General features: G+C 40.0%; 1 pseudogene; it reads left to right on the forward strand.

Moving 5' to 3' along the window:
* The first annotated feature begins 21,990 nt into the window (after window positions 1-21,990).
* Window positions 21,991-23,441, forward strand: LOC112861410 (keratin, type I cytoskeletal 18 pseudogene; annotated as a pseudogene).
* Window positions 23,442-26,487: the final 3,046 nt, after the last annotated feature.

Below are 26,487 nucleotides of genomic sequence, written 5' to 3' on the forward strand. Positions count from 1 at the left end.
CACCCCTAAAGGTCATCTCTGTCTCATTCCTACATCCCAGCAGCAGCTTACCAGCCTGACGGCTTAAAGCCTTGGTTTGTTACTGCTATTTTCAGCTTGTTCTATATTAAGAAACATACATGATTTTATCCCAAATGCTAGTCCCTATTAATTGCTATACACTGCTTCAGGTATGCTATGTTAGGAAGGATTCTGAGGTCTCATCCTAACTTAGTTAGAAAAGGATGTCTTGGCTGTAAGAAATATTTGCCATAGTCAATGGAGAGGAAAATGGAAAAACATCTGCTATATATCTGCCAAACATCCTCTATATTACTAAATCCTGTGCTTTGTTTTAGTTATTTCCTCAAACACACACACACACGCACACACACATATACACACATAATTTTAAATGAGTGATTTTCGTTTTACGTTCTTACGTCTAGTAGTTCAACCCACGTAATCAAAACAATTTTAACCACATGGTAGCAGCCTGGTGTTGTAAGTCCAGACATTTGAAAATGGGGTTTGTGAAATTAACTTGTAAAAAAACAAGAGTAACGTAACAAATTATAAAACATTTACATGTACATTTATGTTTACTAACCACATTGCCTCAAAAGGTCCGGAATAAAAACAGTACAAAACAACTCACTTTGATGGACTAGAAGGGGAAGAAGATATGGTCTAAGCATGGCATAAGGTCTGGGAGGTCAACCCTAAAGAATGGAAGGTCTTTGCCACACCCGGTTTAGAATCACCCAAGGAGATCCTGGAAAAAAGGGAGGTACCTCTGAAAGAAAAAGACACCAAAATCAAGTTGTGTTAGTTCAGGGCTTTCGAGGGTAGATGCTAACTATAGGAAACATCTTGTGAATGAGATGGTATTAGACTCTGTCCCAAAATGAATAACCTTGAAATTGAAATCCACAAAAAGAAAAATCATATGAGTTAAAGCTTCCGTAGTCTATCTTTAAACAGAATTTTGGGGAAAAAATCTATTTAAAACAAGCATTTAGAAAAGCATCATTTCCCTGGCATGATTATAATGTGCTTCATGTTGGCAGGAAGACTTCATTTCCAGTGATATTTTCCAATTGTTAAAATAAAAAAAATCCCTGCCGCTTTCTTTGCAATCCATAATTTTGTATTTTTAATTTCGATAACTCAAGTGTCTCTAAGCAGAAATAAGCTGCATATTCATGAGCCCTGATTTGCTGTAATCATTATTTCTGAGGCTTTCTATCTGTGAAGACTCCAAGTACTTGAGTCCTTGTTCTCAGGCAATTATATCAGATTGGCTTGGAGCTGAGGGAGTTGGGAGACCCCACTTCTTCATTTTCTCTTTGAAGGGCTTTGTTGGTCTCTCTGAGGTCAACTTTCCTTGCTCCCAAACAGAGATGATAATTAGTTGCCTCAACACTGGCAGGAGGGATAAAAGTCTATTTAATATGTTAACTAGAGAACTGTTAACTTTTCATCAATCAGCCTTTGGTCATAGACAGCGAAGGGAAAACCAAAGGGAAAAAAAGGGTATATTAAATGAGCTGAGCAAAAAGTAAAGGAAGGAAAACATATATCAGCTATGTTTTGTATATGTGAAAAATAATGAATACAGAAATAAAAAATTAAAATAAAACATAGATGACCAAAGGGCAAAACAAAAATAATAAAATAAAATAACAAATTACTAGGAACAAAAGAAACATCTAGAAATCATCGATCTTCCTGTCTAAAACATGGCTTCTCTTGGTGGAAACAGCCCAGGTTTGGGGTTTGAAGAAATGGGAGTCTGAATGTCAGCTCTGCTACTTACCAGCTGTCCAAGTGCAAGTTCCTTAACTTCTAGGCTCTGCTTTCTTTGTCAGGACTGACACCCCCAATCTATGAGGGAATAGTCACACTTCCTTCTAAAGTTTTGTTGGCAGACTTAAATGAGATGTCTCAAAGTGTGTAGTGTGGAGTCTAGCACAAAGTATGCACTCAGTGAATGCTGGTGCCTTGTTCTGCCTGATTTCTCTTTTCTCCCTTCTGGCTAAATAGCTATTCTGTTTTTAAAGGCCTTACAGCTCCTCTTAGCAACCATTCCAGATTATAACAAATGTCCCATTTAGGTAGTTCTTCCTAAAAGTACCAGAAGAGATATCTAAACGTCATCTATCCCTTTGCCTGCGATTGGGCTTTCCTTGGGTATAATGGAGAGAGCACAAACTCGGGTTCAAAATCAGGCTCTGCTATTGACTTGAAAAATGACCTTGGATTCTCTAAACTTCAGTTTCTTCATCTGTGAAATGGGGGGTAAAATACCTATAACATAGGGTATTTTTTGGAATGTTTTTAACAATTGTATCAAAGGGCTTATTACAACAGTAACTGGACAAGACAATAAATGAACAATTAACACTTCATGTTGTGACATGTACTGTAGTCTTCCAACTTCCCCAAGAAAATGCTACCAAGAAGAAACAGCCCACATGGGGACTGTGTCCTTCCTTTCGGCAATTAGTTGGCCATAGTTATATGGCCACGTCATTCAGATCCAGAATCAGTTGGAATCAGTAGCCAGATTCCACCCAAAACCTCCATTTTTCAGATGTTTTAGTTAAAGCTTAGAGAGTTTAAGTCCCCTTCTGGAGTCACATAGCAGAGGAAATCTGAGATTTATAAGGCCATGTGATCAAAATAACTGTGGGTCTAAGGGCAACTGCTCAGCTTTCTAGAACACCATAAATCTGTGTCTTTAACAGTCCAATCCCAAACCATTTTTTCCTGTCTGTCAGTCTGTTTCTACATTTTTTAGGATAAGTTCAATTTGAAATATATGTTAGCAGCATATGAATTTGTTCACTGATTTATAGAATGAATCTCTACCAGGGAAACAATGACCTTTACTATGTAAACTCCTTGAAGATAAGGACTATGACTTAATCTTCAGATAGCTAAAAGTACTTAGTAAAATGCCTCCTAATCAGTATTCATCAAATAAATCATGGAGATTTATTTAACTGGGGCTCTCCCTTAGTTTTGTTTTTCCCCTGGCTCCTTCCTTGCTGTGTCATTCATGAAAGACAGAGCATCTCTTTCCCCCTCTAAACCTTCGCACTTATTGTTCCTCTCCCTGCATCACTCTTCCCCACCAAGTCAATTAGTTGGCTCATTCTTCTTTCAGTTCTTGGTTCAAGCTCCACTTTCTCCCAGAGAACATCACAGACTTTCCTTTGTAAACGCCAGTTACTTACTATCCAACAACCCTGTAACTTCTTCAATTGTTCCCGTTCCACTCAGAATGACCAGATGGTGTCGTTTACATGAGCTATAGGAGAACATTACTTATCTGACCTGTTCTCTGCTACATGCCTAGGGCCTAGCCTTGTTCCCAGCAGCCAGGAAAGCCTAACACATATTCGTTGGAAAAGTGAGCAAAAGAATGCAAAGCAAGAACACAGAGTGAATTTCTGATCTAGTGTCAGGAATTCATGAACCGACTCCTATTTGTCTTCAGTTACAGAGTTAGAAACTGTGAACTCAGTGCACTTGGTTTTCTTTCCTCATTATTTAAAAAATGAATCAACTAATTAAAGCATTCCAGGGTGCAAGTTTAGCACGGTGGTGGATTTTGAAGGCTTCAAGTCCCACCCTGAGGCTTCAGCTTGATCCCAGGTGAACGTTAAGGCTCCTAAAAATCAAGCTTGGTGATTGCACTGGAGAGTTTTGTGTTTCTTTTGAAAATGGAGCCTCATCTGCGATTCAAGAGATGAGCACTTGCACTTTAGATCGTTCTTGTTTGGTTACAGAGAAAGAGCATGTCAATTCCCAGGACAATGATTAAAAAGGCATTTCCCCCTCTTCTAATCTTTCTATATGAGTGAATCAGAGCTGACAGACCATTACAGCAGTACAGTACCCAGCTAACAATACTGACTGAAAAGCAACTACCTTGCTTATTTTCTGTTGACTTAATGATGGGACAGGCACAAATGGAGCTTGCTGTTAGCTTTTAGTCTGTAATCCTGTCATACTGCTTAACCACTACCATATTGGCCATGTAGAAAGAGATAGCAAGCTAAAAATAAAAGCCTGCCCAGGTATTTTGAAACTACCACAAGGCCGTATTACTCTTACATCTAGAGTTTTCTTCCTCACATCATATAAATGAATCAAATGAAAATATACCCCACATGCCTCATTAAAAGTAATTTTTGTGGGGCACCTGGGTGGCTGAGTCGGTTGAGTTCCAACTTCGGCTCAGGTCAAGATCTCGCAGTTCGTTGAGTTCCAACCCCATGTCAGGCTCTGCGCTGACAGCTCAGAGGCTGGAGCCTGCTTCAGATTCTGTGTCAACCTCTCTCTGCCCCTCCCATGCTCATGCTCTGTCTCTGTTTCTCTCTCTCTCAAAAATAAATAAATATTTTTAAAAAGTTTTCTTAAAAATGAAAGTAATTTTTGCTATATAAACATTCCTTTTCTAAAATTTATTTAAATGTCTTTTTTTTATCTTTTTGAGAGAGAAAGAGACAGAGACAGAGCATGAGCAGGGGAGGGGCAGAGAGAGAAGGAGACACAGAATCTGAAGCAGGCTCCAGGCTCTGAGCTGTCAGCACAGAACCCAAGGCAGGGCTCAAACTCACGAACCCCAAGATCATGACCTGAGCCAAAGTCGGTCACTTAACCAACTGAGACATCCAGGCACCCCAGCTACAAAAACATTCTTAAGCATTTTATAAATTTCATCAAACTATCTGGCTTTATACAGCAAATTTATATCAGTAATCATCGCAAATTCCTAGGAGGTGAGAAAATTAATCTAAAAAAGGTTGTCAAATTGAGTGAAATTCTATGACATACATTTCAGAATTATTATAATTGACAAAATAATTGTGTTTTGTGAATATCTGGTTCAACATTTATTCCATTATGATTTTTTAGCTTTTTATTGTATTTTTGAGCCAATTAAAAGAATTTTTTTTTTTTTCAGGTCTCAAACATAGCCCTTTAAAAAAAGCCCATAAACCCTAATCTCTTAGTAGATAAATCACTCCTGCACGTGCCTGATCCATTCAAAAGTCAGATTTAGAACTGATCACTTTCCATAGGTAATCGTTCCTCTACAGTAAAACCACCGGCAGATTAAACTGCAATTGTGCATAAAAACAAAATACACAATGTTTGATCTATGGAATAGAGAAATGAATAGTCTGTTGACCCTATTCGGTGAAAGACTTAATGGAGATGAGATAATTTTGACAGACCTAAAGACAGAATCTACCAAATAGTAGGTACTCACAATCATTAGTCCTCAATTTAGTTTATATTATATACAGTAGCCAGAAATGTATCTATTTCCTCAACCTAAACCAAATATTCATGCACCTTCATTTGGTGGTGAAAGTGACTATATTCAAATATTTTACCTTAAATTTATGTTTCTTTTGTTTTCAACAATTTGGAAACTTCTGATACCCCAGAATCTTTTGTTAAAATTGTCATAACCGGTTTCAAAGAAACAGGTTGCACACTATACTTTCTTATATATACGTACAGTGAAAGGGCTCACAGGTATCAATACTTTCTGAGAAAGTGTATGTGGGGTGTAAATGAGAAGACAAAATAAGCCAGGGCATAGGATATCCATATTCTCATTTCCAAACAGTTTGGTATTAGCATTCGGTGTCATTTGAAGCAACCTTTTTAAATCACATTGGTGATTAGGTAATTTTCCTCTTCAGCTATCCAATTTTTCAGAAGCTCATCCCTTGAATTGAGTGTATTAATATTAAAGCTTGCAAAATAGCGACCTTGGAAAAAATGTATGCTTTGACTTTTCCCCTTTCAGAAGTGACTTCATAAGTGGCTGCAGCCCTCTGATGCCAAATCAGCTGAATCGCAATGACAATAATTAATATTTATCGAGCACATGTAATATGCCAACACTGTGCTTTACATACATTACTTCATTTAATTTCTACAGCAGCACTATGAAGCAGATACTCTCTCCATCCTATAAATGAGAGAACTGACACTTAAAGTCTAAGCAAGCTGTAAAATCTGACGGCTGGCAAACAGTGCAAGCCACATTAAAAGCCAAGAAGCCGACCAAAGAGCTCACACTCCTACCTTCCAGACTACGGTCACTTCTTCTCTTAAGGGGATAATTTAATCCGACTGATTATTTAACAGGCCCAGGTAAAATTCTAAGAGAATGGAATTTTTCTTTTTTTCAGTGGACCAATAATCCTGAGATTATGATATAAAAACACTACAGCCTGAACTCCCCAAACCTAAACTGATGCTCTCTCATTGTCAGATATTCAATAAGATTTAATTGGCAGTGTTATGCAGACAAAACCTTTCTGGATATGGCAAGGGTTGGGGTGTCCAGGCATCCTCATATCGACGGCATCAGCTTAAAAGATGTACGCTAAGAAAGCTACATCTTTTAATCTTCAACGTAAATATTGATTGACCTCTTTTTTCCTCCAACTTTTCAAAAAGATATGGAAAGAAAATAAAAGGGTGAGCCAAGCTGAGAACATGATCAAGAAGAGGGGGGAAAATACCACTATCAGGTGCTGCTTGGTTTCACGTTTCTCCAGTGAACTACTCTATCCTGATAGCTATCTGAATAATTCCACTTGACTTGGGTGATTTGTCAGGGAAACTGATAGCCATAGAACTGGGGATATCCTTTTGAACTTGCAAAAGTCTGCATTATCTTCTTGAAGCTTCCTTTTGCATCTTCTGTAAACACAAGAAAGGGAAGCACAAAAAGGTTCACTAGGATTCAGCGGAGTTCCTCATCTACCTTGGTGTTAGCCCATTCAAGCTGCTGTCGCAAACACCACACACTGGTGCCTTATCAATCATAGAAATTAGTTTCTCATAGTTCTGGAGACTGAAGGTCCAAGATAGGTTACCCCCATGGTCAGGTTCTGGGGAAGGCCCTCTTCCAGGTTAGACTGCCAGCTTCTCACTGTGTCCACACAAGGTAGAAGGGGTGAGTTAGCTCTCTAGACCTTCTTTTATAGGGGCATGGATCTCACTCCTGAGAGCAGAGCCCTTGTCACCTAATCCCAAAGGCCCCATCTCTTGATACCATCACATAGGGCACTGGGATTTCAACATGTGAATGTGGGAGGACACGAACATCAGACCATAGTACTTTCCTAGATAGGTATAATCTCACTCCCTCCTCCTTCTCTCTCTCTCTGTCTGTCATACACACACACACACACACACACACACACACACACACACACGCAAAATAACCTTTATTTACTTCACAATTACATGCGCACTCCAGCTACCTAAGGGCTTTTATGATTCTAATATGTATACATTTCCACATGTTTTCATCAAACATTTACTGAATTCCTATTACGTCCTAGATGCTATGAAACAACATCAAGTATACAACATGAATAATCTATAGTTCCTATTGGATTTTGGAGAGTCTTTGTTTAAGGAGACATTGAAAAAAAGGTCAATTTTTTTGAGTACTTACATGTCCAGCAGAGTGATTTCCATTTATGATCTCACTTAGTCATCACAAGAGCCTCATGATGTAGATAATAATTTTTTTTTCCATTTTCCAGTTGAGGTAACTGAAGCTTACATAAGGCAAGTAATGACAAGATCCAGGTGATGAATTATTGCCACTATAACTAGTAGAAGCTCACATATATATTAAGCACTTACTGTGAGCCAAGAATTGTTCCAAGCACCTTCCACGGATTAGTTTATTTACTCTTATTATCTTCCTTCTACCAATAAGGAATCAGGAGCACAGAGATGTTAAATAAGTTCTCCAAAGTTACCCAACCAGCAGATGGCTGAGCTGGGAGGCAAACCCCAGCATTACGATACCAGTTGTTCTTAAAAACTCACAGACTCAAGTCTGACCATCCCCAAATTCATGCTCATCACCATGATGAAACTGAAAAGCAATGTAGGGCGTCCTTAATTATGATAATGTGTTCATCTTCCTGGTCAGAATACTAATGAGAGAAGAAAACTTAAGGACAACAGTTTATTTCAACAGATAATAACCGTCTTTTGGAATGCTGTCTGATCTCAATCTATAAATTATACTCAGAAGTTATAAAATTCAGAAAAAAAAATAGGGCTCCACTAAATTGCCATTACCTGGTTCAGTTTGCCACTTATTTTTCCTGTTTATAACAAAGGAGTGAGTGACTAATAGTCAATTACTACATAATAATGCTTTCCACCTATGAGTAGTATATTCCATATGCTCCATGAGAGCAAAAGTTAGGTCCATTTTTACTCCCCATTTCGTTTGGCAAGTTGGGCATCATGATTGGCACATAGTAGTCCCTCAATAATTTTTTATTGGCTATATGTTGAGAAAACCTTTCTGAACAAGCACTTAAGATAAGGATTTCCAGAGCTGGGACTAGGGCAAATGAGGCACCCATCTTGACTGCAAAATTTAAGGAGGCACCAAAAAGCTGCTTTTGCCTCAGGCTCCAAGTTGGCTTAGCAAGGCATTTAACAGATCCTGTCTTTACAAAAAAGTTTGGTACTTTGTTCATATGGATTATTGTACATTTATTTTTTCTCTGCCCTTATTAGATGGATTCTGGTTACACACAAACTCAATAAAAGCAATATAAGGCAAGAATATAAAGAAATGACTCAGACATGGATCCTATCTTCCTGGACTCACAGGGAAGTAGATTATTTTATTGTGAACACAAATATAGTACAGAGTAGAAAGGGATGCATGCTATAAGAAAATCATACCTAAATTTCTATTATTTTTGAAGCAAAAGGGTCAGAATTATAACATCCAGTTGGAATCAGAAATTTTTATTTCTAAATCCTAACTAAACTGATTTCTTTTCTATAATAAATCTAGAAAAGACTCAAATGCCATCCCACAAATAAAACCAGTGAAACTTCTTTTTTTTTTTTTCTTCTTTTCAATGAAACTTCTAATGTTGGAATATGGAGAACAGTTATTTTAAAACCTTATGTGTGATTCCTGTCTTAGAAAACTTGGAGCTCAATCTAGCTGTAATTTACTGAGATTGCAAAAAACCTACTAATTCTCAAGGATTTAGTGAGAATGGTTTACCATTCAGTTAAGCTAACCTGGGCTCCAAACTCAGTTCTACCTTTAGGCTGGGTGGTCTTGGGCTAATTGCTAAACTTCTCTGACCCGCAGTTTTCTCCAATGTAAAATGAGAGGTAATAATACTTAGTTCATAAGGATGTTATGAGAATGAAATGAAACAATTTATGTAGAGTGCCTGGCGCGTGGTGGTTACCGAGGCAGTGCCCCCACGGGTTTAATTAAAGCTTTGGCTCTCTGCCTCTCAGTGAACAAAAAACTTTGAGTGTCATAATTAATGGAAGAAGTCCAAAGGAATAGAATGTCAAAACCACGAGCCAGATAGAAACGAATGAGCTGGCATCCTTTCCAAACTCTTGGCTTTTTTTTTTTTCCTCCTAAATTTAGATTTTTCTGAGTGCTTGAAAAGTGGCCCGAGGCTGCCATCTAGTGATTGAATGAATGAACACCAAGCCCTTGTATTTAAGAACCAGAGCTATGAATCCTTCCAAAGGGGCTTCTAATGTAAAAAAATACCTCCTCCACACAAGACTTGATTGGCAGCAAAGTGCCAGCTTCCTTGAGCACAGAAGTAAAGCTACTGACACATTTTCCTTGAGTTCTCTTCAACTCTGTGCCCCACATTTCCAAAGGTCTTGGCCCCACCATCCTGTCAAAACCTAGGTCAGCCACCTATCACCTTGAAAAGACTGAGTAATTTACACTGTTATTTCTAAAATTTCCTAATGCAAGGTCATTCCATGAGATATGTGCACTTTAATTTTTATTTAATTTGGATTTTCTTCTATTTTGCATTTCGTTTTATTCTGCATTCAGTTAAGGACACAATTGCTTCAAGGCAGTGGCTCTCAAACTATGGTAGATATCAGAATCATCCTGAGGGCTTTTTAAAATACAGAATACTGGGCCCCATTGCTACACTTTTGGAAACATGGATTTCTAACGAGTTCCCAGATGATACAATGCCATTGGTCTGGGGGATCACAGTTTAGTCCCCACTTCTAATGACAGAATTTCACTTTTTAAAGGAGCTCCTTTACAGACTTTCTTATGCTATTTCCTATACTTCTGAAATCCATCCATTTTCTCCATCCCCACAACCACCTCTGCACTAGTGACCGCCACCTCTCTCCTCTACTCCTGCAACAGTCTCCCTCAGTTTTGCCCCCTCTAGCAGATTCTTCATATATAGACTTAAGTCATCAAAAGCGTATCACTATCCAGCCCCATCAAAGGCTTCCAATGGACCTCAGGACCCAATTCAAACATATCCTTCAAGACCTTTTATAATCTAGCCCCTACTTTATGTCCATCCCACTCTACCCAGTTCTGCACGTTACTCATTGTGCTCCTTCTAGCCTAGTGGTTCTCAAAGTGTGGTCCCCAGATGAGCAGGATCAGCATCACCTGACAACTTGTTAGAAATGCAAATTCTTCAGCCTTCTTAGGCCTGCTGATACAGAACATTTGGGGTAAGTCGCAGCTGTCTACATTTAACAAATCTCCAGGAGATTCTGATGCAGCCGACGTTTAAGAACCACTGCCCCTGCCATCTTCAACCATTTGCCAAACATGTCATACCTTCCCTCTCACTGCCACAGTTTTGCACATGCCTCTCCTGGAAGCATTCAGCCCTACCGCCTTACCAAGACAAGTCCTCACTGCTCCTTATTTATGTTAATCACTTCTTCCCAGATAATTTCCCTGTCCCCCAGTCTAGATTCCAGGCTCATGTTAGGAATTTCACAGCACCCCGCACCTCCCTCAGCACCCAAGTCATTACTATAATATAATGTAAGTTGAGTGCTCACATGTCTCCATCCTTGTCCAGGTGCTGACTACTTTTTATCATATGCATATTGTATCATATGCATATGTATCATGTATCAAATGCCTAGGGCAGGGCCTGGCTCAGAACAGGTGTCCAGTATTTGTTGAATGAATAAGTATCACATGAACAGTTGCCTTCTCCACTTGGCACCATACATAAGACATAAAAAAGATGAGTAGCGATGAGTAAGATATTTTCTCACTCAGACGTTATCTGGCCTTGGAAGAAGCTCATTGATTTCAAAGTGAATTGTGAGTAGCTCTGGTCTGAATAACCTATTGCTGTTGTAAGTCAGCCTTAGAATAACAATGTGACGTGAGCAATGCTTTGTTTAAGTTCAACCAACACACGGAGGTCTTATGACCTCGGTCAGGCACTGAGCTAGGAACACCAAATCTAAGGAGCACCTAATCTCTCATGCGTTACAAGCCCACAAACAATTAGAATAGTGCCACAGGATCACGGGGGAGGTAGAAATAGTGTGGACCATTCTGGAAAGTCTTCAGCAAGAAAAGTGAGTTAAGCCATTGTAATCGGTTGAATAATGCCCCCCCAAGAGATATATTTAAGTCCTAACATCCAGTTTCTGTGAATGTGATATCATTTGGAAAAGGGGTCTATGCAGATGTAATTAAGGATCTTGTGATGAGATCACCCTGGATTTAGAGTGGGCCCTAAATTCAATGACTAGTAGTATTCCTCTAAAAGAAAGGAGAGGGAGGGTGGGTGGCTCAGTTGGTTGAGCATCCGACTTCAGCTCAGGTCATGATCTCACGGTTCGTGGGTCCGAGCCCTGCATCAGGCTCTGTGCTGACAGCTCAGAGCCTGGAGCCTGCTTCGGATTCTGTGTCTCTCCCTCTCTCTGCCCCTCCCCTGCTCGTGCTCTGTCTCTCTCTGTCTCTCAAAAATAAATAAACATTAAAAGAAGAGGGAGACTTGAGGAGAAATGAGGAAAAGGTCACGTGAGGATCGAGGAAGAAGCTGGAGTGACAGGGCAAGGAATGCCAAGGATTTCTGGCCCCCACCAGAAGCTGGGAGAGGGGCTCAAAGTCTCCAAAAGGAACCAATTCTGCCAACATCTTAATTTTGGACTTCTGGCCTCCAGAACTGTGTGACAGCATAAATTTCTGTTGTGTTAAGTCACCAAATGTGTGATAATTTGTAACGGTGGCCCCAGGAAACTAAAACAGCCTTGAAGGGTGAATTGAAAGTAAGCTGCTAGTCAATGAAAATGGAAAGCACAAAGGTACAATCTCATTAAATCATGTGTTCCCCCCCCCCACACACACACACACACACACACAAATCCAGTGAATAAATGAGCAGAAGACATGAATAGACACTTTTCCAAAGAAGACATTCAGATGGCCAACACACACATGAAAAGATGCTCAACATTACTCATCATCAGGGAAATACAAATCAGCCACACTGAGATACCACCTTACGCCGGTGAGAGTGGCTAAAATGAACAGGAAACAACAGATGCTGGCAAGGATGTGAAGAAATGGAAACGCTCTTGCACTGTTGGTGGGAATGCAAACTGATGCAGCCTCTCTGGAAAACAGTGCGGAGGTTCCAGGGATACAGGAGTGCTGATACATAGGGGCACTTGTACCCCAATGTTTATAGCAGCACTTTCAACAGTAGCGAAATTAATGGAAAGAGCCTAAGTGTTCATCAACTGATGAATGGATATAGAAAATGAGGTTTATGTATACAATGGAATACTACTTGGCAATGAGAAAGAATGAAATCATGCCACTTGCAACAAGATGGATGGAACTGAAAGGTATTATGCTGGGTGAAATAAGTCAGAGAAGGACAGGTATCATTTTCACTCATATGTGGATCTTGAGAAACTTAACAGAAGACCATGGGGAAAGGGATGGGGGAAAAATAGTTACAGAGAGGGAGGGAGGCAAACCACAAAAGACTCTTAAAAACAGAACAGGGGCGCCTGGGTGGCTCGGTCAGTTAAGCGTCCAACTTTGGCTCAGGTCATGATCTCACGGTCCGTGAGTTCAAGCCCCGCGTTGGGCTCTGTGCTGACAGCTCAGAGCCTGGAGCCTGTTTCAGATTCTGTGTCTCCCTCTCTCTCTGCCCCTCCCCTGTTCATGCTCTGTCTCTCTCTGTCTCAAAAATAAATAAAAGTTAAAAAAAAAAAAAAACAGAGAACAAACTGGGAGTCAATAGGGGAGGAGAGAGGATAAAATGGGTGATGGGCATTGAGGAGGGCACTTGTTAGGATGAGCACTGGGTGTTGTATATAAGCCAATTGACAATAAAATACATTCATAAGAAAAATCATGTGTTCTGAAGACACCAAGAAATCTAATGATAGAACCAATAAATCAACTCAAAAGGTAGGATATCACTGGCTTGTGCAGGGCTGTGAATCTTATGCTGTGTTAGAAACTGGAATCATATTAAGAGGTATTGGATGTTATTACAGGCAGCAAACTCAGAAATAGGAGAATTATAATAGCTATTATCATTGCTCTTAACCAGACACAGGAGAGGAAAGGAACACTTTAATACCAGCCAGGCCTTGAACCCAATCTCAAGAGCAGAAATCTAGTAATCAAGTTGAACCAGGTAGAAGCTTTCTTTCTCCTAAGCCTCAGACCAAAACAGACTCTGAGGCCTGTTCTCCCTATTTTCTCCCTCAACTTCCAATGCTCTTTGCCACTATGTTGCAATGAAAGAAAACTGTTAAAATCTAAACTGAGGCACCTTAACATTTTCAAAACTTAAGTTGAGCAAACATTGATTGGAATCAGGCAGGGCCAAACGGTCAGTGGTTAGGAGTTGCTCCACTGACAGGCACTAGGGGAGAGGTTTTTAGAGAGGAGACCTAGAAGCAAAGAAGGAAATTATTTGATTGGTGATAGCTTAAGTGCTTGCCTTGTTTGGGAATGCCTGGTTGGCTGTTTGTGATTGTTCTTCAGTTTGATTTTCTCGGGTTCCAGTGCATTGGCCCTGGCTCAGGTTTTGGTTTGCTCAGCAGGCTATCAAGCATTAGAGGTACCCCAGTCTAATGGCCAGCTTGTGTAATTACTTTAACAAAACCAAGCCCACACCCTGTGGCATCACCAAAAATGGAGCCAGAGAGTTCCAGAAGGATTGTGTTTACTGGCACTGGGGCACCTAGGCCATTGTTCTGGGACTGGCTTCAATATGGAAAAAAGAGATGGTTAAGAACAGTTACACCCACTCTGGTACATGTCACTGCCCTCTCAAACTTGCCACAGGTTGCCTGTTGTAAATTTTACATATATAAATACACATGTATACTTACACACATACTATGTACACACAGATATATGTATACATATATATACACACATATATATAAAGCAAATACAATTTGCATTAAAGAATTTCTTTATTACTTCCTATTCACTGAAGGGTTCTTTTCTTTTTAGCTAAAATCACAGTTACTTCATAGCTAGCACACAGGATGGTATCTAAATGGTTGAATTCTAGGCTTTTGAAAACATTCACTTGTTAGTAAGATACTGTCTATCTTCTTTGACAGATCCTGTAAAGTACTTAATTGTGAAATGTTGTTTGCTCATAGCATCTTTTCATAAATAACTGCAAAATAAGCTATTTCAAATGAAAAGAAGATAAACAGTGATATTTTTAACCCAAGAAAGAATTCTTCAGTCTACTTACTTTGAAACACATGATCTATCTTAGCCAAGATTTAATTTTATCCTGAAGGTGTTCCTTCTCAGCCTCCAAACCAAATGCCCCCATCATCCTACCCCCAGAAATGTCATTCGTACTACACCCCGAGCCACAGGACTCACCAGTCTGGATTTGATCCATTTCCCCGAATAAGTCATGTGGCGCTCACACATCCGTGATCCTCCTTCCTCTGTGACACCTGCCAACACAGCCGGAAGCCCTTGATCAACATAAGACGTGAGAGGCAAGGGAAGCAGGTCCTCTCTGAGCCAGTTCCTGCAATGACAATGTAGAGCCAAACTCAAACGGAGTCATTTATGTCAGGGGAAAAATGGAGACGGTCAATGCAGGTGTATAAAAAAGAACAAAAGTTAACCTCACCTCACAGGAATTCGCAACTCTCCTCAGAGATCAGCAGAGGATGCCAGCCAAACCCCAAACACCAAGGCTCTTCACAGCATCTCTGGACTTCCTTGTTGCCCTGACTCAGCCACCCTATTCCAGATAAGGAAAAAGACCACCTGGCAACCAATCAGCTGAACAAGCCAGATAACTTCTGCATTTACCCTATAAAAGTCCTTCAGTCTGTGAGCAACTTGGAACTCATTGCTCCATAGTCTTGAGTTTCTGGGCTTGCACGTCAAAACTGTTGCAATGAACTCATCTTTCTGCTTTGTTTTGCTCAGTATGCAGAGTTTGGTTTTGCACAATAACCTGGTTCCTGGAGAAAGCAGGGACCACAGGAGAGAGCATGTGCTCCATTAGTCTTTGCCTGCCCCGTACTAGTCTATATCATCTAGAGTCAACCTGCCCTCACCCCTTTTCCCATTGTGCTGTTTAAACTCACTTCTACTTCTCAAACACTATAATGCCCCACCCCCCCCCACCCCCCCATAGTTCTAAACGTCAAGGGCCAACAAACTAAAGTTTTCATAGCAATAAATAGTCTGCCCTCTCTGCAGCGAAAAAGATCAAGTCTCTTTTGGTTCAACAAGCCTTAAAAACATCCTAGTTTCATTTTAAGTCAGGCCATAGTGAGACAGGGGGACAACATCTCAAACATACATGTTCTATGTGACACTTAATTGTCCAAGTGTGTAAGAAATATCGCATGTATTTCCCTTTAACCCAGCTCTGTCATCATTTCCTTTTCCAGAGTTACATGGGAATCTTGGGAGCTTACCAGCACCTGAAAAATCAACAGAAGTCATCTAATCTTCAGTCCATTGTGACTGTTGCCACTATCCTCACTGTCTGCTTTTGCAGGACCCCCTGAGGTGGGCTGTTCCACTGCTACCATGTAAATGGTGCACAAGGGACTTTGCCTACCTAGCTCGGTAGCCCCAGAATTCTGCTTCCTGGCAATACTGATTTTGCTAGACTTCTGTACTGCCCTAGAATGAGTGGACAAAAGTTAACAACCTGCCTGCTACTTCTGTCTCTATGAATTTTCTCCAGTGAACACTGCTGTCCCAGATCTGATGTGTATGCTCTCTGGTTATCTGCCTTTGCATGTACATCGCACCCCCTATGCTAGAAAAAAGGGGAAAAAATGAATCTCTGGAGTAAGAATCACTTCATTCTTTTATGGCAATCTTGTATTATCCAATACTCCAAAGCCATGCAAAATGACTAAGGGCATTTTGGGGGCAACTGGGTGGCTCAATTGGTTAAGCATCCAACTCTTGATTTTAGCTCAGGTCATAATCTCACACATCAGGCTCTGCGCTAACAGCACACAGAGCCTGCTTGGAATTCTCTCTCTCTCTCTCTCTCTCTCTCTCTCTCTCTCTCAACAAATAAATATTTTTTAAAAAAAGACTAAGGACACTTTGGACTTCTTCTAAGGTGGCTGACTGAATACAGGTGTTCCGTAAACAATAGTAAAATAAATACAATAGTAAATCAATAGTAAAATAAATACAAACAATATCATTCTAAAATGCAAAGAGAATGGAAGGAAGCTGATGAAGAAGTTAACACATTTTTGAAAGATGAAAAGCTAACTGATTCACCAGAGTGGAGAAAGCTTAAAACCTGACTTCAGGAAAAAGATTATACCCCCAAAGGAAACCTATTCAGTCAGAGAAAGACAGAAAGACAAAAGGAAGGGAGGGAAAGGAGGGACGGAAGGAAAGAAAGGAAGAAGGAAGGAAGGACACAGATGTAAGGGTAGGGAAGGGAGAAAAGGAAAAGAGAGAAGCACACAGGAACTGAAGGCTCCAGGTACCTCAGAAAACAAAGTGAGATGTGGTGATCATTTAAAAATCTGTATAAGGAGTCATTAAACCCCCATATCCCCATGACCACACCACAGTCAGGAATTTACTTTTCCCAGACCACCACAGGACACTGCAGGACTTATTCTATAAAGACACTGAAGCAGAGAGATCCTGGACTCTGGAACACTGGGCACTGAGGAGAGAAGGGGTAGGGCACCTAACTGGAAACAGGGGGACTAAGAATTCCCCCTCCCTATCTCACTCCCAAAACACTGTCAGCTAAACTTTTTTTTTTTTATTCTGCAGGCATAATATTAGAGGATCCCTTGGTGGAGAAAATGAATGCTCACTAAGAAGTTCTATAATAATTTTTGAAAAAGGTTTGGGGATATATCCCCAGTTGTCTGATCACTAACACAGCAGAGGTCATTACGTGCAATCACCTTGGTATAACTGACATTTTGGACCATACTATTCTTTGTTGTGGGGCCTTCCTGTGCATTAGAAGATATCTGGCGGCATCCCTGGACTCTACCACTAAAAGACATAGCTCTTCCCCAGTGGTGACAATCAAATATTATTCCAGGAGCAACTTGGTGGTTCAGTCAGTTGAGCATCCAACTCTTTTTTGTTGTTGTTGTTAAGGTTTATTTATTTTTTGAGAGAGAGAGACAGAGCGCAAGCAGGGGAGGGGCAGAGAGAGAGGGAGACAAAGAATCAGAAGCAGGGTCCAGGCTCTGAGCTGTCAGCAGAGAGCCCAACACGGGGCTCAAACTCACAGACCACGAGATCATGACCCGAGCCAAAGTCAGATGCTTAACCAACTGAGCCACCCAGGCGCTCTGAACATCTAACTCTTGATCTCAGCTCAGGTCATGATCTCACAGTTTGTGGGATAGAGCCCCTCATCAGGCTCTGTGCTGATAGCATGGAGCCTGCTTAGGATTCTCTCTCTCCCTCTCTTCCCCAGCTGTGCATGCTCGTTCACTCACTCTCTCTCTTTCTCTCTCTCAAAAATAAATAAATAAACTTTAAAAAATATTCCAGACATTGTGAAATGTCCTCTGGGGGGCAAAATTGCTCTTAGATGAATGATTGCCCACAGTCCATTTAAAAATACAAAATAAAATATTAAGGTAAATGCAAGAAGAGGCAGTTACAATGTTCAGTGCTTTGTCTCTAATGAACATAAGCAAGGGATGAAAAGTGGGGTAGGGGATTTGAGTCACAGAAGTAGATGGAATTAGCTGTTACTGTAAGTGCTAAGAAGACAAAGATGATAACTGTCAAATGTATAAGACCAATGATGTAAAAACTTAGAAAAAATTGTTTTTCTTTTGGGAACTAGGGAGTTCTTTACTGAAGAAGCTGTGTTTGAAAACTATCTTAAAGGGCCATAACGATTGAGAAGGGCAGAAAAAAGAAGGTGGAAGACATTTCAAGCAGAGGAATTTATGTTTAGATCACACATGCAAGTCAGGGAAAACAGAATCAGTTACTGGAGCAGTTACGGGGGAACAAGACGACAATTCAGTTTCTTCCACAAGAAAACAGAGGGCTGCAGAGGTGCATTGTCACTTAACAGTGACGTGTTAGGTCATGTCAGACTCTAGCATTCTAGAAATCTGCTGTAATTCTAAACTTTTTTAAAGGAGGGTGTGAACTCTAGTATTTGGGACTAGGAAGTGTCTACAGGATTGTAGTCTTGGAGAGAGAATTAATGTTTCAATATCCAAGTTTTAGGGGTGCCTGGGTGGCTCAGTCAGTTAAGTATCCAACTCTTGGTTTCAGCTCAGGTCATGATCTCATGGTTCATGGGTTCAAGCCCCGTGTTGGGCTCTGCACTGACAGCACAGAGCCTGCTTGAGATTCTCTGTCTCCCTCTCTCTCTGCCCCTCCCCTGCTCAAGCTCACTCACTCTCGCTCTCTCTCTCTCTCAAAATAAATAAACATTAAATAAATAAATAATTGAATATAGGTTTTAGAAAACTACCAACATGAAGAGCATTGATTTAGGATGTCCTCATTATCTGAGGATAATTAATAACAGGAAAACAACATCTATTAAAAGTGGAATAGAGGGCGCCTGGGTGGCGCAGTCGGTTGAGCGTCCGACTTCAGCCAGGTCACGATCTCGCGGTCCGTGAGTTCGAGCCCCGCGTCGGGCTCTGGGCTGATGGCTCAGAGCCTGGAGCCTGCTTCCGATTCTGTGTCTCCCTCTCTCTCTGCCCCTCCCCCGTTCATGCTCTGTCTCTCTCTCTGTCTCAAAAATAAATAAACGTTAAAAAAATTAAAAAAAAAAAAAAATAAAAGTGGAATAGAAATTCATATTAAATAATGAGAAAAAAATTTGTATAGAGACATTCATAATGAGAAGAGAAACCAAAGATTGTAATTTTATCTTATATTTAAAAGTTAGTTTGTAATTACAAATATGTCCTAATACAACAAACAAAAAATGAATTAAGGATTGATTTTGTTTTAGTTCTGGCATGATTCTTTTGATAAAGTTGATGAGAGTCCTAAGTCAGTATTTCCTTCATATTCAATTTTCAAATTTTTGCAAAATATACTAGAGTTTCATCAATTTTCCCAAGGGCCCCTCCTTATCCTTTGATATTCAAATCATTCCCTTCTGAATTATCTATCCTGTCATCATCCTTTTTACAAGGTTTGCAACTTAATTTTGTAATCCATCTGTGTCCTATTTACATTATATATTCTGCTTGACAAAGACATTGACCTGATGGTGGGCTAGACACAAGTGTTAATGAGTGAAAGAATCTTTGAGATGAGACTAATTTCATAAGTGCTTGGTTCATTAGTAAATATGTTCATATTATGTCTACTATTGTAACTGGGGGTAACTTGCGTCAGCACTTATGTAACAAGAACTCCCAGTACCTACCACAATGGTCTTGAGCTTACATATAAGATAAAGGCTCTGTTGTCTGGGGCAATGACAAGGGAGAGTTAGTCAAACATTCTGGTTAACTGATAGTATTAGGGTTTACTTAATCATTAACCTAAAATTCATGGGAGTAAACAAAGAAAAACAATGTCTCACTATAACAGTCTGTAACTAAGAGCATGAAGAAACAGACTCCTTCTTAAATCAGAATAATTAGCTGTCACAACCCAATATTCACTTAATGCTCTGTTCCAGTGAGTGTCAGCATTTGGTACTGGTAATTAGACTAGAGTTTGCAAAAAATATCAAAAGTATTCATTTGTAGAACTTTCTGATTGGCAAAGTGACAAACAGTATAAATTTGAAGTAGTACTTTTTCCCCCAGTTACGAGTAACTTTCTCGACAGGTACATAGTAGAAATAATAATAAGATCTGGTTACCAAATGTAAATCACTTAGACCTTAAGTTCAAAAACAGCATGAATAAGGCACTGTTGATATTCTCAGCACTCAGTTCCAACAGAATCACTCTCCACAGAATTCTAGATGACCTTCAAATCCATGTCCTTTTCTGCTTTCCTTGACATAATATTTTTTCAACATTCATCTTTCAAACTGTCTAATCTTTACTAATTTTATAATTAGGTAGCTTCAGAATTTAAAAAAAGAACCCACACTGATAACATCCTGACCATTCTGGATGACAGTATCTCTACACAAGTTTAAGCAGCAATGATAAGGAAACTTACTAGAACATTCTCTTCAAATCTTAAGATTAGTGAGTTTTCAAAAATAAATTCTACTTTGCAAGACTTTGCATAGACAGCTTGACTCACATAGTCCTTAGAAAAGCTCATTGTTCCCTTTTTGAACTGGTCCATGTATTATAGAATATGTGGTTGCCTACCTAATGTTACTGAAAGGGCTGTCCAACTATCTCTGCCAAAACTGTGTTTTATTGCCTGAAACTCCCATTTTGACAATCATTTCTTTAGATTTTTAATATTGCCTTTTCAGAATTTGTATATTGCCATTGTGAGGTATGAAGATTGTATTTCCAAAAATAGCCACAGCAATATTCCTGGCCTTAAATGCTCTCCCAGAACCTTGCAGCCATATATCAGTAAGCAGAGCCTATTTTCCCTGTCCTTGAAGTGGACTAGGCTACTTGGCAAATAGAGAACAACAGAAGGAATGTGGCATGACTTCAGAAACTAGTTCATACAGACCATATGGCTCCTGCCTGCTCTCTAATCTCTATCTCTCTTTCTTTATGTGCTCACCCTTGGAACCCAGCCACCAGGCTATAAGAAAGCCCAGCAGTCATATGTAAACATCACATGCAAGTATTCTGGTTACAACCAAAGCTGAAGTCCCACCCAGACAGCATTAAGGCCACACAGGTGAGTGAGTGAGTGAGTGAGTGAGTGAGTGAGTGAGTGACCCTTCAGAGAATTACAGCTATCAGTCTCTGAGCCACTCTAGTCTACTCTGGCTGAGTATGGATTTGTTAGTAAGTAAATGGCATCACTGTTTTAAGTCACTTAGCTTTGAGGTAGTTTTTGTTGTTGTTGTTTAATGTAGCCATAAATAACCAATAGGAAAAACACATTAATATTGGTACAGGTTAAATTCTCAGATTAGCTAGCCACTTTGTGGTAAATATAGGGAACATGAGGGATTAAAACATGAAAAGAAAAAGGAAGAAGAGAAGTGATTTATCTAAAGCAAAACCTTTTCTGTTTATGTTGGGTAGAGAAACTATAAAACTCTTAGAAGAAGACACAGGGGAAAAGCTTCACAACATTGGATTTGGTAATGATTCCTGGATGTGACATCAAAAGCATACGCCACAAAAGAAAAAAAATAGAAAACTGGATTGCATCAAAATGAAAAACCTTGGTTTCATCAAAATGCAGCCTATGGAATGGGAGAAAATATTTGCCAGTCATATAAATAAAACCTTGGATTGTGAGTAACTTGTTCTGCAAGATGCGCAAACATTTCTAATAAATTTTAACTTGATAAACCAGTGATGTCTTGCAATATGAGTAGTATATGATGCCAAACATCACATGATCACAACTGGGCCATTGGTTCTTGAAATTCGCTTTGATATTCAAGTGCTTGGGATTACAAACATGTTTCCAGAATGAATTATGCTCACAAACCAAGGTTTTACGTTTTACTGTATATGATAACGGGTTAATATCCCAAATATAAAAGGAATGCCTAGAATTCAACAATAACAAATCTGATTTAAAAATGGTATGGGTGGTGGCCCAAGCCTGATTCCTGGCCTCTCCTCTTACTCCTGGAACAGCATGAGCTTCACCAACTGCTCTACCTTTTCCTCCAACTACAGGTCCCTGGGCTCAGTGCAGTCGCCCAGCCACCAGGTTCAGCCAGTCAGCAGTGCAGCCAGGGTCTATGCAGGCACTGAGGGTTCAAGCTCCTGGATCTCCATATCCTGCTACTCTAGCTTCAGGATGGTTGGGGGCCTGGGACATGGCCACCAGGATAGCCAGGGGTCTGGTGGGCATAGGAGAAATCCAGGGCAAGAAGGAGACCATGCAAGACTTGAATGACCATCTGGCCTCCTACCTGGAGAGGGTGAGGAACCTGGAGGCTGATAATCAGAGACTGGAGATCAAAATCTGGAAACACCTAGAGAAGAAAGAACCCCAGGTCAGAAACTGGGGACATTACTTCAAGACCATCAAGGCTCAGTTCTTTGAAAATTCTGTGGACAATGTCCACATTGTTCTGCAGATTGACAATGCCCATCTTGCTAATGATGACTTCAAAGTCAAGTATGAGATGGAGCTGGCCATGTGCCAGTCTTTGAAGAGTGACATCCATGGCCTCTGTGAGGTAATTGATGACACCAATGTCACTTGGCTGCAGCTGGAGACAGAGATTGAGGCTTTCAAGGAGGAGCTGCTCTTCATGAAGAAGAACCAGGATGAGGAAGTAAAAGGTCTACAAAACCAAACTGTCAACTCTGGGTTGACCATGGATTTGGATGCCCCCAAAATCTCAGGACCTCAGCAAGATCATGGCAGACATCCGGGCCCAGGATGATGAACTGGCTCAAAAACCGAGAGAAGCTGGACAAGTACTGGTCTGAGAAGATTGAGGAGAGCACCACAGTGGTTACCTCACAGACCACTAAGATAGGATCAGTTGAGATGACCCTCATGGAGCTGAGACGTACAGCCCAGACCTTGGAAATCAACCTGCACTCAATGAGAAACCTGAAGGCCAGCTTGGGGAACAGCTTGGGAGGTGGAGGCCCACTACATGATGCAGATGGAGCAACTCAACAGGGTCCTGCTGCATCTGGAGTCAGAGCTGTCCCAGCCCAGGCAGAGGGGCAGTGGCAGAGAGTGGCCAAGAGTATGAGGCCTTCCTTGCTCAATGTCAAGTTTAAGCTGAAGGCTGAGATCACCACCTACCGTCGCCTGCTGGAACACGGGTAGGACTTCAGTCTTGGTGATGCCCTGGATAGCAGCAATTCCTTGTAAACCATCTAGATGACCACCACCCACAGGATTGTGGACAGCAAGGTCCTAAGACCAACGATACCAAAGTTCTGAGGCACTGAAGCAGCAGAAGCAGGGTACCTATGGAGAGCAGGAGGCCAATAAAAAGTTCAGAGGTCAACAAAAAAATTAAAAAATTAAAAATAAATGGTAGGGTGTCTGATTGGCTCAGTCGGTTGAGCCTCCAACTCTTGATCTAGTCTAAGGTCACGATCTTGTGGTTTGTGAGTTCAAGCCCTGCATTGAGCTGAGCACTGGCAGTGTGGAGCCTGCTTGGGATTCTTTTTCTCTCTCTTTCTCTCTCTCCCCCTTCCTTGCTCGTGCTCACTCTCTTTCTCCTTCTCTCTCTCTCACACAATAAATAAATAAACATTTTTTTTTAATGGGGAAAGGACTTGATATTTTTCCAAAGAACATATACAAATGACCAATAAGGACACAAAAAGACACAACATCCATTCCTGTGGAATGGGTGTTATTACTTTTACTCAGAAGAGAGAGTGGGTACTCAGACAAGTTAGTAATTTTTTCCAAGAAATTTAAGCATTAGACAATGATGACAATGACGACGACGACGACTACTACCAGACTACACTCTGCTAAGAGCTTCTGGAGATCCTGGATCATGTATTTTGTTTCTGTGTGCCCAGACACCTAATAAACATCAGTTGAACAAAGAAACGAGAATAAAATAAAGAACATAAAATGATGTCTAACATCACTAATCATTGGAGAAATGTGAATTAAAACCACATAAATCCAATTTCACACCCATTAGGTTCGCTATTATCAAAAAAAAGAAAAAGAAATTAGCAAGTGTTGACAAAGATGTAGAGAAACTAGACCATTGTGCAATGTTGGTGGGAAAGTAAGATGGTACAACCACTATAGAAAACAGTATGGCAGTTTCTCAAAACATTAAAGATATAATTATAATATGATCCAGCAATCCCACTTCAATATACTCAAAACATTTGAAAGCAGGGTCTCAAAGAGACATTTATACACCAGTGTTCATCACACCAATAGCCAAAAGGTGGAAACAACCCAAGTATCCTTTGATTGATAAATGGGTGAACAAAATAGGGTACATACATACAATGGAATATTATTCACCCTTAAAAAGCAATGAAATTCTGGCCAATGCTACAATATGGATGAACATTGAGGACATCATGCTAAGTGAAATAAGCCAGTCACAAACATAACAAATACTGTATGATAACATTTATATTAAATACCTAGAATAGTCAAATTCATAGACAAAAAGTAGAATTGTAGTTTCCAGGAGCTGGGGATCAAAGTAAGGGGACTTATTTGATGGGCACAGAATTTCAGTTTCAGTTTGGGAAGATGAAAAAGTTGTGAAGATGGATGGTGGTGATGGTTGCATAACAATTTGAATATACTTCATGCCAGTGAACTGTACACTTAAAAGTGGTAAATTTTATCTGATGAATATTTTACCATAATAAATGAGCAAACAGTTTTTTCCAAAGAAGATATTAAAATGACCAGTAAGGCCATGAAAAGATGTTCGACATTATTAGTCATTAGACAAATGCAAAACAAAACTATGAGATAACACATCACAGCCCCTAGGATGACTATCATCAAAACACCAAATAATGAGTGTTGACAAGAATGTGGAAAAATTGGAACCCTTATACATTGTTGGTGAGGAGGGACAATGGTGTAGCTACTTTAGAAAAAAAGCTTGGTAATTACTCAAAATATAGAGCTGGCATATGACCTATCAATTCCACTGATAGGTAAATACCCAACAGAAATAAAAATATATATCCACACAAAAACATGTACATGAACGCAGAATTACTCATAGCAAACAAAAAGTAGAAACAACTCTGTTATGGAGTGAATGTGCTCTCCAAAAATTCATATGTTGAAGCCCTAACTCCTCAATGTGATGGATTTGAAGGTGGGGTCTGTAGGAGATAATTAAGTTTGAATGAGGTGAGGAAGGTGGGACTCAGTTGATGGGATTGGACAGCTCTTCTTTCTTTTTTTTTTTTTATTTCAAATTTTTATTTAAATTCTGATTAACATGTAGTTTCAGGAGCAGAATTTACTGATTCATCACTTATATATAATATTCAGTGTTCATCATAACAAGTGCCCTCCTTAATACCCATCACCCATTTAGCCCTCCCTTACCCACCTCCCTCCATCAACCCTTAGTTTGTTTTCTATACTTAAAAGTCTGTTATGGTTTGCTTCCCTCTCTTTTTTTTTTCTTTACTATATATTCATCTGTTCTGTTTCTTAAATTCCACATATGAGTGAAATCATGTGGTATTTTTCTTTCTTTCCCTGACTTATTTCACTTAGCATAATATACTCTGGTTCCATCCATTTTATTGCAACTGGCAAGATTTCATTCTTTTTGATGGCTGAGTAATATCCCATTGCATATATATGCCACATCTTCTTTATCCATTCCTCAGATGATGGACATTTGGGCTCTTTCCATAGTTTGACTATTGTTGATAGTGCTGCTATAAACATCAGGGTGCACGGGTCCCTTTCAAATCTGTAATTTTGTATCCTTTGGGTAAATATCTAGCAGGGCAATTGCTGTATCTTAGGGTAGCTCTATTTTTCACTTTTTGAGCAACTTCCATATTGTTTTTCAGAGTGGTTGCACCACTTTGGATTCCCATCAACAGTGCAAGAGTGTTTCCCTTTCTCCACATCCTCACAAACATCTATTGTTTCCTGTGTGGTTAGTTTTAGCTATTCTGACAGGTGTGAGGTGGTATCTCATTGTGATTTTTATTTGTATTTCCCTGATGATGATGTTGAGCATATTTTCATGTGTCGGTTGGCCATCTGGATGTCTTCTTTGGAGAAGTGTCTATTCATGTCTTTTGCCCATTTCTTCACTGGATTATTTGTTTTTTGGGTGTTGAGTTTGATAAGTTCTTTATAGATTTTGGATACTAACCCTTTATCAGATATGCCATTTGCAAATATCTTCTCCCATTCTGTTGGTTGCCTTTTAGTTCTGTTGATTGTTCCCTTCACTGTGAAGAAGCTTTTTATCTTGATGAAGTCCCAATAGTTCATTGAGAGCTTGCCTTTCCATCCTCCCAGGGCCCGGGACCCCAACCCCCCCTCTGCTATGTGAAGTTAGAGCTAAAAGGTAGCTATAAGTATATCAGAGAGAGGGATCTCACCAGGAACCA

The sequence above is a fragment of the Puma concolor genome, chromosome A1, assembly GCF_028749965.1.
Source record: "Puma concolor isolate L17-30 chromosome A1, mPumCon1.1.hap2, whole genome shotgun sequence".
Classification (NCBI taxonomy): domain Eukaryota; kingdom Metazoa; phylum Chordata; class Mammalia; order Carnivora; family Felidae; genus Puma; species Puma concolor.